Below are 16,880 nucleotides of genomic sequence, written 5' to 3'. Positions count from 1 at the left end.
CAAACAACCCTAATATATACAAATTCGATAGATTTCTCTGCTAGCATCAGCTGCATTAAAACCATACAAGTAATTTGCTTAGCCATTTGATCAGAGAGAAACCATGAATGATAACAAAATGGTAGTTGTTAGCAAACGTTATTCAATGCTATAGTCTTGAACATGTTTTTAAGTGAGCTCATGATTCTGTTGCTTTTTTAAAGATTTCTCAAATTACAAAAAAAATTCAATTTAGGCATCAATTAAACATCAATTTTAGCACATTTTTTATCAAAAGGGCCAATACAAAAAGTCAGCATGAAATATGACACTTTGCCCAACTCAATCCATGCTCTGCTTGGATAAAGATTTTTAACCAAATATTTTAGATAATCAGATAGTTTAGGATAGCATCAAATAATCTAACCTACTTGCTTCATAAAAAGTAGCAACATCAAATAATTATTAAAGGATTTTTGTTAATGAATAAAAGTGATTTTGTGTTTTGTAGCGCACTGTTTAGTAACATTTGTATAGCAGCAACGCAGCATGTACTGAAATACAATTTTACGTCAACCCAAAAAGTATTTTTGAGTTTGATCGGGATTTGAACCACAGACCTGTTGCACCCAAAAACAAGAATCATATCCATAGAACATCCAACTATAAATTATGTAAAAAAAATCTGACTTTTTTAGGAGTGTTTCTCAAGCAACAAAGCATATATTGACACACAATTTTAGATAGCTCTTGTAAAAACTTTTTGGCTTAACCAGGATTGCAACCTCAGACCTGTGGCACCAAAAACAGGGTCATACCTAGCCTGTCTTGACAAGCTGTTGTTTTTGCGGAGTTGTCCCCGAGCAACACAATGGCTTGTCACTAGATGTACTGCACCTGATGCATCAGCTGCACTTATAGGGAGTTGTTCTCTTCCGTCTATGCGGCTTACTTGCGATGTTATATCGGTCGCTCCATTGGGAATCATAACTGATTTCGCGAAAAAATTTATGTAGAAAAAAATAAGATTACAACCATTGGTTGTTTACAACCCTGTAGTAAACTTTAGTAAAACTTAAAAATTAAATAGATTAAAAATAAAATCCATAAGAACCAATAAAACTGACTGATACAGAAATAGAAATAAAACTGACTGAGTGCACAAATAACGACATGTTTAGTCGCTGTTGTTGCCTAAGTTCTCAAGTTCTACTAAAGTTTACCGCAGAGACTGGTCGCTGATTAATCGTTATAACCTTTTTTTTCTACATAAACTTTTGCGCGAAATCCGTTATGATTACCAATGGAGCGACCGACATAGCACCGCAACCAAACTGCATAGATGGAAGAGAACAACTCCCTATAAATGCAGCTGATGCTTCGGGTGCAGTACGTCTTGTGACAAGCTGTTGTGTTGCTCGTCCGCGCGACGGAGGACAACTACGCAAAAACAACAGTTTGTCGAGACAGGCTAGGTCATACTCCCCCCCGCTTCAAATCATGTTTACAATATACTACTTTTTGGTACTGTCTTCCAAGCAACATATATTTCTAAGAAAAACATATATCAAAACGTAGTTTTGTATCAATTTGAAAAAAGATTTTGGGACTTCATCGCGATTTGAACTTGGAATATTTCACAGCAAAAACCAAAAATACACCCTTAGACTGTTACCCTACAAATTAAGTAAACTAATTGTTGGTAGTGTTTCCCAAGCAACAACAAAGCATATTGAAACACACTTTCAGATCATTGTTAAAAAAGTTTTTTGGCTTGACCGGGATTCGAACCCGAGACCTCTCCCACCCAACATGTGAAGCAAGCCACTAGTACGATTTCATAAGCAGGAATTATACCATAGCATTTTTAGCATAACAGCTGAGCTTTATCGTAGTCTTGTATAGCTGTTTTTAGAGTATTATGGATACTTAAGTCAAAATAGGACATTATAAACACTTGAGGTCCATAGAGAAACATATTTTCATTTTGGATCAATTATTAATTATTTCACTTTAAAATGCTATTAGCACAGTATTAGTGCACTTTAATATGTATTTCAATCAAATAATAAAGTGCTCTAGTACTTAAATTGTTTAGTAAGACTTGAAAAACAACCATTATGATAGTTAAGTCAAATGGTGAATGGTGGACCTTTAAATGGTGAAGCGACTCCGATAATCTATATATATAATTCTCAGATTCTGTTCATCTGTGTGTCGTCGTCAAAAACCTGGCTATAGATCTTAAATCTTGATTTTCTGCCATCTGATGGATTCGAACTCTCAACGGCTTTCTCATTGACAATCCATGAGGCAATCCAGTATATCCGGAAGCTTTACCACTGAGCTATAACGCCTTAGTAAACCTTTGCATTTTTATATACGTTCTCATATAACAGATACACTATGCGTGTGCAAACTATAAATTTGCCTTGCTAAAAAAAGCTATTTAAACGTTGCCATTAAAACTGAATTTTAACTTGACACAAATTTAACGGATACACGCGTGCTATTTATTTTAGCCTTGCGTCAACGAATTACGATGCTATTGTTCCGAAATATTTTGGGACCTAAGTATATGCAACGTGATGCTCTTATTTTTGTTGTTGTTAAAACTGATAAATTATCTCGAACTATAAATTTGTTTCGTCAACAATTTGTACCTTACATACTTGCTATTTATTTTACACCTACATTTAGTTACTAATTTATTTCAGCTGCTCAGGAGACTTTTTCACAGCTACATTATGTTTTTTAGATTCTTATTTAGTACCTTGCGTTCCACAATCAAAATACGAACCAAATCATTGTTTATTTAAAAAATATTTTACGTTATTTTTTTAGTTTAAAGTAAAACATCTTTGTTTGGATGAATATTTTGAGTTTGTTATTAAACTTCTATTTTAATAGCGATATAATATATTAACAAGCGCAATTTCCTTTTCTCAACAGATGGATAAGACGAAGTTTGCAAACACACGCAAAAATCACAAAAGTTCCTATCAGTGCTCACTTTGTGTACTAACTTACACATGGTTCCTTCTAAACCTAACCAATTAATAATTTGTAATTAATTTTACACGTCACAACAAACGTTTGTAAGAATATCTGTAAGATTTATCGTGTAACATTACAAGTATCAGTTATTCCTTGCTATCTTATATTTACACACATTTACATATTTTGAGAAATATATAACTAGATTTACATTCTCCTATTACATTCCTAAATTTCTTATATCTTTTTAAATTTATAATATTAGTTTTTAAAGTTTCTTTCACTATTGTTATTATTTCACCTTGCAATTTTTCAAACGTAATTTGCGTTTCGTGTTTGAAGCTTTACCATTATTCATTTTCAAACACCGCTATTGTTACTTAGTCAGTTTCCAATTTTTATTATTGATATTAGTAATTCACATATAATTTTACAACAAACATTCGTAAGATTATCTGTTAAGCTCCACACTGATAAGCTCATGTTAAGCTTATTGAAAGCTCCATACTTTTTTGCATGACACAAAGTGTTTGTTTAACACGGCACAGAGTGACCAATTCTGGTTTTGAACTATTTTAGAAATCAGCAATATAATGGAAATAAAGTTTCTTTAAAATTTGATTTTTTTCAGAAAACGAACAGAAATCAAACAATATGAAACTGTTTCATAAAATTACAAATAATAGCTCATCAATACTACTAAAGTCTTTACTATATGTACATTATATGTTTCTAACTGTTATTATTTCGGCTATAAGCAAACAGCTTCCATGTTCAAAATTAAAGTTCAATTTGTTTTGATTTTTAATGGGCTATTAAAATCAAGGAGTAATCTACTCATGACAAAGCTTTGTGGAGCTTCAAAGAGAAAAAAACAAATTCTCGCTACTGATATTTAGTGCCAAACTTTCATATCATTGTAAATAACTTCTTTTCAGATAAAATTTCTACATAGATGAATGGCTAAACCGTGTGGCCCTTGATAAAAACACAATTTATAAAACCATCAAACCTAAAAAAAACATATAACTGAAAGAAAGCTGTACTGCAATGTTTGCGAGTTTTCAGTTCATTCTGAAAATGTTTTTGCTTTCACCAGTATTTGAACCAACACACAGTTTACACTCAAAGTAAAATTTTTATAACTATTCATAGAACCATCAAACTATTTCTAGTGGTTGCACTAGTTAGAAAAAGTTCTTTAAAGACTGGCTGAAAGCGATGGCAAAAGGTGCAAAGAAAACAACATAAAAATTTAAATGAAGACAAAATAGAATTAACTTTTAGTTTAAGTGTTAACTCTAAAGCACACACTTGAACTTTACACTTATTCTAGGTATGTGGTTAGTAAGTAAAATTAATTTATGTTAAATTTAAACTTTGTGTTATGTTACGCAGCATCCAAAAAGTGTAGCGTTCCAAATGTGTTGTGGTGAACCCTCTTTTATACCCATGCTATCCACTCTGTTTGTCTCGAAGGTAAGAAATCCCTGCAGTATTGTACATAATTATGTTACACCTTATTGCAAATAATAACCATATATATTTGTTACTTTGAGAGCATTAACTGCAGTCAATTAGAACAATTAAAACACACTACATCATAAACTCCTATTTTTCGGTGTTGTTTTCGAAATATTGAAACAAATTAATTCTTGTTTCGTTATTTCATATAGGAAATATTATTATTGAGATGCAAAAAAATTAACATACGAGTTCCGTCAGAGAAGGTATTAAGCTCAATTTTGAAGTGAACATTTTAAAAACACGCTTTTGGATCATTCTTAAAAAAGTTACTGAGCTTGACCAGGAATTGAACCCGGGACGTCTTGCACCTTAAGTGAGAATCATACACCGAGAAAATCAAGACATGGGTATAGTGTGACTTGTAAATGGCTTTTGGTAGTTTTCAAAGTGATAACAAAACTATTTTAACCAAATTTTATTACGTAAATCGTCGATAAACGTGTTGCTCGTCACCTAGTTCTTTGGGTAAAAACAACCATGAATGATAACAAAGTGCTAGTATAATTTAATGATGAATAATTGAATTATGCAATTAAGCAACTACTGCTATTATTGAATTGTTCTAAGCATAATTCAAATGTAGAAGTAGTCATCACCAGGTCTAGTTAAATGAGCTAATGATTCTTTTATTTTTTTTAAAACTTTCTCATTCTTTGCAAATATCCAAACTAAGTATCAGATACAAAAGCAGTAAATATATTCTTTCACAATGAAATACTCTCATAAGACTGCAAACTGGTTGTGTACTCCTGACTTGATACTTAGGAAAAAGTGAATTCATTTAAAAACTACACACAGCAGAAAAACTTATAGAGTAAACATCTCCCATTTGTTAACTTGGTTCAGGCCAATTAATTTGATAAGACTGACAAGTCAAAATTATAATTATTTTAAATAAGAAAAATTAGTTAATAAATACATGTGCTGCGACTAAAACTCAGAATATATCACTTACCATGTAGGTCATCATTGCTGCCTATCATGGTAAGTTTAGCATACAATTGGGAAGTCATTCATAGTGCGAAAACTGGAAAGTACAGAATGGCCTCCATAAGATAGATGCTGAAATTCATCATATGCTTGGCTGGAAATAGACAGCCTTGGAACTAGTGAGGCTTTCTTGGCACGTATTTTTCTAGTGAGCTTTAAATTGCGATGAATTTTTGTAACTTTTAATTTTGAATTTTTTGGGCTCTCAGAATACTACAAACTTCCAAAACTATTTCAAATATTAGAAAAATATTGATGGTGTTCACCCAAGGGTTGTCTGCTGTATCATTGGTGAGACCAACCTAAGGAGTGTCTATTGCACCATTAGTGAGACCAACCAAAGGGGTGTTTACTGTATAATTGATGTGACAAACCATAGGGGCATCTACTGTACCATTAATCAGTCCAACCATAAGGGTGTCCACTGTATCATCGAGGAGACTGATTAGAATTTGAAAACTCCCTCAGCAATTATTATTCATTAGATTCATACTGAATGGCTTTTTCTAGTTTTTTTTTATAAAAAAAACGTTTTTACAAAAAAAAAAAAAAATCAAAATTTTTTTTAAAAACAGTTCCCTAAACAACTGTCAATATAATTCAATTTCAATACAAGCCTTGAGCAAAAAGCTAGACCCAATTAACAGCAGTGGCTTTAGTACGGATTAATTACTGCAAAGAAATACCAGTTAGTGCATAAATACACTTTATAAGCAAAACCTGTTTCCATTTCCTTGTCTGACGCAGAGTCAGTGATAAGCAGAAGTTAGTAAAATATATAAAACATGACACCTCATTATGCGTTGTTCAGTTGCACTTTAAAAACAAATTTGTTCATATCAGAAAGGGGTATCCTTTCCACCGGCCGGCTGTTCTAAATACGCATCGAGAAGCTCATTGTCAGCAACCGTGAAGTTATATCTCCAGTCAACAGTTTTACCTGCAAAAAATACTTAATTTGTATTAGCAAATTCATACACTATATCAATAAATACAAAATATTCTATTACAACCATTGTTGAGAGGAGAAAAAACTACTGCAAGAGAAGCTAACTTCTCTAGCAAAGGAATTTGTCTAAGCTATTTACTAAATTTGAAGGAATCCTTGTCAGTTGTACAATAGGCTATATCAAACCACCTCAGTTTTTGTACAAGGTGAAGATACAAAAACACTGGAATATAGGTTATTCGAAGTGTTTTTGTATCTGATTTAAAACAGTGAAAAATCTCGCTCTCATTATATTCTGCACCAAGCCATCTTTTGCAGATGCAGTAGTGTCAGCTCCAACCTCTAACCGAAGCTACTGGCTAGAGGTTGGAGCCCTGCCTGAAGTTAAGAAAACATATAAATGTGCTGCATTCAACCGAACAACATTTATCTTAGACATTTATTTTAGTTAGAGGATTGACACTAACAACTGAACCAATCGGCGACTCACTAGCATTCCAGAACAATTTAACCTTTAGTTATTACTAGAGCTGCACAATGATTATAAAAATTGATCGCGATTAATAACTAGTCTGAACCAGTTAACCTTCGGTTAATCTTAGAATTAATCTATCAAAATTCTGCATATTCAAAAACAAATAATACAGCTATATATAGATTAATTATATTTTAGACAAACGTTAGCAGTATTACATGTTATGTACAATGTACATAAGTTACAATGTTATAATTATTATGAGTATGAAAACTGTTTATGAAAGTCTATAATTATGTCAGCCATGAGTTGAGGCAGCACAGTTTATTCACATTATCTGAATAAAGAGATACACTCTTCCTACATACAATATTGCCAGCTTTTGAGAATAGCCGCTCACAGGAGACAGTAGTGCCGGTAGTCAGTAGTATTAGTTATTGTCAGCAACAGCTGGTGATGATTTCTGTGTGGTAGGTAGGGAATTAGTTAAAATATATCTTAATGATGATGTGCTGGGGTGGTTAGCAAATTCTTTCTGGCATACACTGCACTTCGCTTTCTTGCTTACGCTTCCAACAACTTACAGAAATGTGTTACCTAGGGTGGAAGACATTTTGCGTCTTTCATGTTCCAATATAGTGTCAATATTATAATACTAATATTCTGAAGCTGAAATATGATGGTGACTTATTTGAAAAATAAAATACATGTATAATTAACGTGAAAAAGTTTTTAAAAATAAACAAAAATAAACTGTAAAATACGTATTAAATACTGAAATCACTTTTGCTGCTATTACCTAGAAACATGTTTAAACAACTAACAACATGGCCGCTTAGGGCTAGATCGGCAGATGAAAGCTAGTTCCCATCAGAAAAATCATGCGCCCTAGGCATGCGGTATATACTGTAGAAATATTCCATCAGAAAAGTCTCGCTTGTGTTTATGCACGCGTATCTCAGGTCCCTGACTATGTTACAGGAACTTAGGTTAAGGAAGCCAGCTAGGCTTTCGAAGGAAAAGTCTCTCAGACAGGCTTGCAGGATTATGTAGCTTTCTCAGCTTATTGTAACTTTTTTAGCTTATTGAGGCCCCTTAGTGTATATATATATATATATATATATATATATATATATATATATATTATATATATATATATATATATATATATATAAATATATAGTCAAATTGTAGTGAATAGGAGGCCACTTTGGAAAATATATCCACGATATAGGGCTTTTGGATAATAGGAGGCTTCTGATAGGAGGCTTCGCTAAAAACATGCTAAAACAACTCTACTCGTCATGCTGATCGCATACGTATCTATTTTGCATTTTGCAAAAATTTTGCCGGAGAATGCAACATTTTGGAAAATTTTGCAGGTTGGGAGGCTCTGTAGTATGAATTGGAGGGCCTCCCATTAGCGCATAAATTGAATTTTTTTATACAAAATTTGGAGTTGTTTTCTCTTTTGCACAAGCAATTATCTTCTCTTTAATTTCATGGACTCCTATTAGGTTTTTTATGTCTAGCATTAGATAGTCTTAGTGTCAAGGTCTACATTACTTCTTTTTATATGAATTTAGCTAAATTCCATATGATATTTAATTTTAAGGATTTTAGTTGCAATGAACCTTGATTATTAGATAAAATGTTTTAATAATAGGTTGCAAAAGCCAACTAATTCGGTTTTCAGGACTTTGGTCAACTAATGCCAAAAAAAAGACTTATTGGCAAATATTTTTGTGCTTTGATCAAATGTTTGTCATATTGTTTATCCACATGAAAATTTTGTTTCACCCTTTATAGCTTGTTCGTGTTAAGCAACACAAGAACTAGCATTTTGTTAGTTTTAAACAAGTTGCAATAATGATCGGATTGGTATCGAGATCATCATAGTTTTCACATAAAAACAAATACACTTTGTGATCATATATTAAAGCATCGCATATATTCAAGCATGCTGCAAATATGCCCGTTACATTCACAGAGCTAAAATGTTCAAAACATAAATTTCAAACATGAACTGTGACCACTTTCGTTACTAAAACATGTTCATCAAATCCAATCATTGCTACTAGCAAACAAAACTGGAAAAGATAGCATGTGGTGGCCTTTGAATTATAAAAAAATTTACGATAGGAGCCTTCGATGAAACCAAGGAGTAACTTTGAACACACTGTGAAGATTACATAGATATTCATCTCGCATTTATCAACATTGGTCAACACTTTCATTTCAAAATATCATTCTTAGTCAAAAGAAAAAATGAATTCATAAGCGGCCCCTTTAGGGAGTAGAGTTTAGAGATGTTATAAGCTTAATATAGGCGTGTCAAACAAATAGTTTAATTGAGTGCAACAATGACAAAGACAATATTATTACAAACAATGAGTTTGTATGAACCTAAAGGTCTTTTGTGAAAATGGAACCAACCATCAAAAGCAGCCCGAACAGTTGTTGCAATACCAAAATATTGAAAATTGAATGATTTACAAAGCATAGCATCAAACCTTTTGTCAACAAAAATGGATTATCTGATTTATTTCTGTCAAATAAAGTTTTAGAGCTTCAAAACACTGCTGCTTCAATAATTGTCTTGCGATTTGTGTGAGCAGTCCCTTGCATGTTGAGTATAGTGCAATATGTTATGGTTAGTGTAACCAACGGCTAGGCACAATTTTCTACAATAATATTCTAGCAAGACATCTCAAAAGTAATTGGCAAGAGAACTTTGCTGATTGCAGACACGCCCAGTTGCAGAAAGAACTTCAAGCTTGGATGTCTTTCCTGTCACTGGAGACCTTTTTGGAAATTGAACAACAACCTGTCGTTTGAAGGTCAGGCATTCTAGACCACCATGCTTCAACGGGTAGAGTTGCTGCTCTTTCTGCAAAGAAACCATTTAGTAAGTTGTATAGTTGAAAATTAGGAGAATTTTGAACCCTACCCATTTTACAGACTTTCCCAAAATATCAAGGAGGTTTTCTAACATTAATTACTAAAAAGTGTGTTCCATCACGTTGTTTCAAAATACTTAGGAAATGGACCTGAACTTTAAAAGGAAGCTCTTGCAGCGGGTTACTTTGGCAGCACTACTACATGTAGGTGTGGCACAGAAGATGTCTTCCTACTGAAACTGCATAATTAAATTTCTCCTAAAGATATTGCAATTCTAAGTATGCTGATGTTCCACCTAACAATAAAACTTTAATCAATAAGTTTTCTTTGAAAAAGTTTGTTTTAATGTTGTGGTTAACACAAATCATTTCGCTCAGTAAAATTAAAAACAATGATTATCATCAGTGATTTATTTCAAGCTAATGCTTCTTTGTTCAAATCTTAGTTAAGAATGGTATCATTGAAATATAATATGTAATAAATAGTTGGATTAAGAAAAGCTCTATTTTACAAACCAACAATTACAGCGGTACTGTTCCTTTCCCTTCTAAGCAAAACGCACAAAAATCAACAACATTGTACACATTCAGCCTGTACTATTATGAGAACAGTATATGTCCATCTAAAGCCACAGTTGAAAATCAGAAAAAAAAATTGTGTCACATAGGATTTAAACTTGCAAGATTCAACGCGTTAGACTGACACAATAACAATTGTGCTAATTGACCTTCTTGCAATAGTTTGCAATAATTGAATGTTTAATTATTGCAACTGACAATATTTTACCGCACTCTAGACTTCTATGGTATTTTTAGTACAAACCAAGTTTAGTCCAACTCTTGAGCTGAATAAAATTATTAACTGTCTAACAGTCAATGTTTTTTCATGCACAGATTGACTATTTAATTGTATAAAAATCCCTTATTATTCAGTTGGCCTTTAACACTCTAAGGTTGGTGTGTTTAGATATGCCTATTGCTGCCATCCATGTACCAATTAAGCTTCGGCTTACTGTCAGTCATTTTACTGAAAGATCGTGATTTTACTTCATGGTATGTTCACGGGTTTTTTAAACTTCAAACTCTAAAACATTTTTGTAACATTTTATTTTGCAAACGTGTTACCAGAGCTATGCACCAAATCGACATGTTTATGCTTTGTGCATTACTAAACCTATGTAAAGCTGTGATCGCAATGAAACTAAAATGATCATCTCCAATTTTACTTACACTTACAAAACTATTATTTCCGTCAGAACTTAGCAGATTACCGTCAGAGTTAGTGCTGCGTCTTTCATTATCTTTCTAATTACTAAGCCAGATTTTGAATTGGCTGCAATTTCATCAACATATGTAACTCTTTGTTTTTTAAGTCACGAGGAACTTGCGAAGGCCATAATAACGCTAAATAGTTCAAATGTTGAAAAAAAGATGAGCGTTTCCGAGTTGAAATTTTCCAAACAAAGACTTAAAACAGACTTGCGAATTTATGCAACTTTCATAGAAAAATATTTAGACAACACTGTCAATACTATAAAAGTACTAAAGGTCGTTGGTTATGTTATCAACAAGTAATAAAATTAAGTTACTATGCGACTGCTTAAAAATTTGCTATAGTGTGCATATGACAGTTGGCCATACACTTTGCATAAATGCGCATATGGCAGCAAAAGGGATATCTTGCTATGAACAGTTTCTATAGTTACATGTTTTCCATGCGCTTCTGCCTTGCCAGTATTTAGGTATTTTATATAATAAAGACATTTAGCTTTAGCTGCTACTTACCACACTCCTAACTGGCAATAGTTTGAAACACCAGAATAGGGTTGTAGTCTATAGCACTAAGCTATCGTACAATACTGTTTTGAATGCATCTTAGGGTGTATCATCTAAGTACTTTTACTATCGCGAAATTCTGCTTGCGACCTGAAACACGGAGGTGAAAAACACTGACTGAAACACGACCACACAGTGGGATGCCAATTTAAAAGCCAAGCAGAACTTCATTGAAACAGCTGATCTAAAAAAGAAACAATATTTACTTGCAACAGGCTGAAACAACATTTACATACAACAGGCAGTGCAGCTCGGCACAACATACGCGTATAGCCAAGATCAATGTTCTATGGCTCTTACAAATATGTTTGTATAAAACACATTTTTATTGAGTAGCTGATTAATTAGCCTGTCATACGTGTACCTATTTGAAAGAAAAGAATCATCTGCCTGCATTGAACCAATAGAAAACATGTTAACAACCCTCACCGACCTGGGATTTTCCGTTTTTTGGGAGCACATATTTTTGTTCTCGCAATTTCGTTTTTTACTACAAGTGTAGTAAAAAAACCTTGGTAACTTTAAAGGTCTGACACGGCTGGTTACTTAACCAGCCGTGTCAGACCTTTAAAGTTACCAAGGTTTCAGAAATGGGCAATCAATAGACTTTTGAAAATGGATTACTGATTGCTTCCTATGTTATTAGCGGAAAAGGCTGAGAACACGACCGAGCTCACACTGCAACACACTTTTAGCTTTTTCTTTGCATCATTATATGTAATAAGTTCTGTTGATTGATGTTTATAAAAATCTCATAGGCGGTGTGGTTCAAAAATAGGGGCCATTCTAACCTGAGGGCACACACATTCATTGGTAAAAGTTAGGTCTTTAACAAAAGCCATTACATTTATGAGAATAGCGATTTGTATAACAAAATATGTTGTATTCTAATAAAAAGTGTATTACGTTGTTCTATATAGATTGATATGGTAATGATGCTACCACTACCAGGCACACTGGCCTTTTAGCTATAACTAAACAACCATTTGTATTAACCGTTTAGGCAACACTCTTGCTCACTTGAATTCTTGAGTTGTCTGCTCCTGTAATAATATTATGTTTTCCAAACTATGATACAATTAAAAGTGCTCTTGTGAATCCTGGTCATCAAATGTTTTAGCAATTTTTTATAACATCAAATGGCAATTCAAATTTCCTCTCTTCCAACAAGATCAATAATTTTTTTAATCTGTCTTAGCATTTTCAACTTATTAAAGAATGAAGTAATAAATTGTTCAAAAATCATGAACTTGTGGTATGACTACTACTCTATTTCTTACATCTATCGCAAAAAATTATCGTCGACTTTTACGGACCTCAATTGCAATTTAAGAAAGCTTAAGATGAAGAGCTAAATATATAAAATAAGTACATAGACTCATTGCAAGTTTACCAATTTTTGATGAGCTGAAATAGAAGTAGCATAAGTTGAATCAGTGCTTTTATTGAATAACAACAGGTTTTATGTAAACTAAAATCATTTATTGTAGGCAGGTGACACTGGAGGCAAATATAAACAGACAAGATCCTCATGCACACTTTTCGATCAATGTGGATTTTATTTGTATTATTAATACTGATTACACTAAAACTATTTAGTTCTTCTTAAATGGCCAGTGATCAAATTTTGAAATCTCACATTGCAGATGCATATTAACCGACTTAGCTTTGGAAGGCATTTGACACCACAACGATCGTTTTCCCTATATTTTCCAAGTATATTAAAAATCCAAAAAGTTTACATCACTTCTATTATTTGAATTATTTTGATTCTGATCAAACAAAAAGTCACTAATGATCGCAGGATCAAATAATCTTTTATTTTACCGTTTTGAAAGTCGAGCTGATGTTGACTGTTTTTTCCAAATTTTATTCTTTTTCAAGGAGGCAATTTGTCTAGTTTTTAGCACAAATCAAAGCCTCTAAGATAATCATTTCATATTGTAAATCATCAACCGATATATTGTTGATGATATTTAAAACTTACTAGTGTTCATATCCTTTGTTTAACGTTACTAGGCGACAGTTTTATAAACGTCTACCGAAAGCGACATAAATTTTGTTTCTTCACGCAACCGGTAAACGACATTTTAGTCATTTCTCTGCCAAAGGGTTAACACTAAAATAGTACGTCCAGCAAGTCCAGCAAAATCAAGAAAAGTTTAGACCAACAGATTTTGCAAGCAAATAATTTTTTTAACAAATATGCTTCAAGATGTCATTTCTTACAGAAATAATTTTTTCAGTTGTCTAAGCTAGGATTATTAAAAATAAGTCAGCTTGCTTTATAACTCGCATGTTTTTAGACCACTTTGAATTACTCTTTCTAGGTTTAATGTTTTCTTCCAAAATACGCATGATACAACTAAAACACAATTAACACTAAAATAATATGTCCTAAGCTCCAACGAACAACATGAGCCTTCAATTGCTGTGCAGACGGCTTTTCTCCAAAAATTGTAATATATTTGAAGAAGGTTCAATGCTGGGACAAAAAAACATGAAGTTGCCCTTTCGAGCACTTTAAAAAAATTCAAAAAATCTGAGATTATATAGACATTATTAAAGTCCTTTAAATAGCTCAGAAGTTTCCAGTAGAACAGATTTTTAGCCTTGGTTTACACGGTTATGGCATGTGCTTTCACAATAAAGTTACTCTGCCATTGGCATGCAAGTGCCACTGCGCCTGTTTGTTACAGTTCGTTTTTGTAACACTATTCAAGAAAACTGAAATAATTACTAGCTCAGGTAAAATTTCCACTTTAATGCTCATATCAACCGATTAAACAATTAAAAACATTCTGGTTAATTGGCAGTAGACATGAATTTGGAGACAAACAAGAAGGTGAAGTAAATAAAAGCAACAAAAGACTGATTGATACTTGTTGTTGCTAACTAACAAGGTGAAAGCGGTGTCTGTCTGACTTTCCATTTATCCATCGTCGGGATACAGTTAGGAAAAATATATATTTTTGATGAGACTAGAGCTCATAACATTCATCTGGGTATATCAATACTCCAATGCTTGCACCAATAGGTAGCTTTCCAATTTTTGGGAGTTTATGAAAGGCTAGTCATTTTTTCCATTTTTTGACACAACTGACATCTTCTAATGGCAAACTAGTTTAACTCTTTTGCTACTGCATAAAATTCTGACCGAATGATTAACCTTCCCAAATTAATTCAAACGTTTTTTTCGAAAAAAAGCGATATACCGCTAGTATTTAAGCAATAACTCAAGAATGAAAACAGATATTATTTTACTGTAAAATGCATCTTATTTAAAAGAATGTTCTCTACAAGGTAAGCTTAGAATTGTTTGGTGAATCTCACTCTCACAATTTTTCTGACGCTTTGTTTGCGATAACGATCTGGTTTTGCCGTTTTGAAAAAATGATTGGAAATTGAATAGTTGAACAAAAATAATGTATATTGGTTGCACCTGACTAGCAACAAGGTGGTCTCGTGCGAGACCAGACTTTATTAGTCTAGCTAATGTGTAGGTTTCGTAATGAAAAGCAAAGTGAAACCCTATTGAAACGTCAATACACCGGCTTACTGTCTGTACTTAAATTACTGTGAAATGTTAGAATGGTTGAACTGCAAACGAATTATATTGGTTGCACCTGCTTGGAAACAAATTTCTTTAATTGGAGGCATAATTTGATGTGTCTAGCTAATGTGTGGGCTTCCTAATAAAAAAAGTGAAACCCTATTGATAAGCTGATGCATAGGCTTGCGGTGGCAAAAGAGTTAACAATGTACTAAAATCTATAATAGCGAACCCTATACATACTCTTATTGCTCCAGTTCGGCAAGAATGTAAACTATATTTTTAAAGCCAGCTATAAAATTCTCGTCATTGAATTTGAGAATTTGCACCAACTTGACACTTTACTTCATGTGAAAGTATTTATGTTGCATCAAACAAAAGCTTTACATAAATTATTTTTAGGTGGAGTTCCCGTTATAAGAGGAATGCATTATAAGAGCATTTACTGGACAGATATTCCAACCAGATAAAGTCCAAACTATGCCCATACACTTGAAGTTCATTCTTTGAATTACCATACTGGGATTGAAATTGAAATACGACATAACAGTCAATCAAGAGAACTTCAATTTATTTATCATACAGGAAACAAATACATTATGTTTAGAGAAAAATGCAAGTGTTTTAACAAAAAAAGTTTGAGCCATGTACATGTATATATAGTACGTAAAAAAAACTACTTTTTATTTTGCGATTTCACTTTTCACAAAGAACCAATGTCCCTGTGTATCACGAAAAATGAAGGATAACTGCAAAAGATAGCTATGACAAGCAGAACGGGATTTTGAGCAAAAATTGGATTTATCACAAACAGATTGTAAGTAATACTAATATGCGAGTCAATCTATTAACCAACATGAATGCCATTGAAAGTTATAAAGGGTATAGCATGGGGCAAATTATTAACTCTTTCGCTACCATAAGCCGATGTCACGGCTTCCGAGGTAATATAAGTACAGACCATAAGCCGATGTATTGGCTTATCATGAGGGTTTCACTTTTCTTTTCATTACGGAGCACACACATTAGCTAGACAAATCAAACTCTGTCTCTACCAAAACAATTTGGTTGCCAATCACCCGCAACCAATAGAATAATTTTTAGCCTAACAGTTTCATTTCTACTTATTATCAAAACAGAAAAACCAGATCATTATCGTCATGGCAATAAGAAACACACAGCGTTCATTCAACGCAAAGAAAGCGTCAGAACATTTGTGAGATTGGGACTCACTAAACAGTTTCATAGTTATTTTGTAGAATTTTTTTGAAAAAGATGCATTTAACAGTGAAACGGTAGGTTTTGATTTTTGTGATATTACTTAAATACTAGCTGTATATCAGTTTTTTGAAAATTTGTTTGAATTAATTTTGTTTGGTCAGAAATTGATGTGATAGCAAAGGTGTTAAATGTATTTGCCAAAAGTAATATAATTGAATTTTTAAGACTAGAAGTGATTTTTTATCTCTATAATTGTAAAATACCTCTAAAAAAAATTTTTTTTTTCACTAAAGCTCATTCTACGTTTCTCAATATTTTGGTCTATAAACACCGTGATTTACCTTCACTAAGTTCTTGTGTCCACTCTCTTCTGACCAGAAACATCCCAAAGATGTATGTAAGCTGTTTGAACCTTAAATTGCCAGTTCTGTAGATAACTTGACTAGCATCAAA

The sequence above is a fragment of the Watersipora subatra genome, chromosome 6, assembly GCF_963576615.1.
Source record: "Watersipora subatra chromosome 6, tzWatSuba1.1, whole genome shotgun sequence".
NCBI classification, from domain to species: domain Eukaryota; kingdom Metazoa; phylum Bryozoa; class Gymnolaemata; order Cheilostomatida; family Watersiporidae; genus Watersipora; species Watersipora subatra.
Note: the sequence above shows the minus strand (reverse complement) of the source record.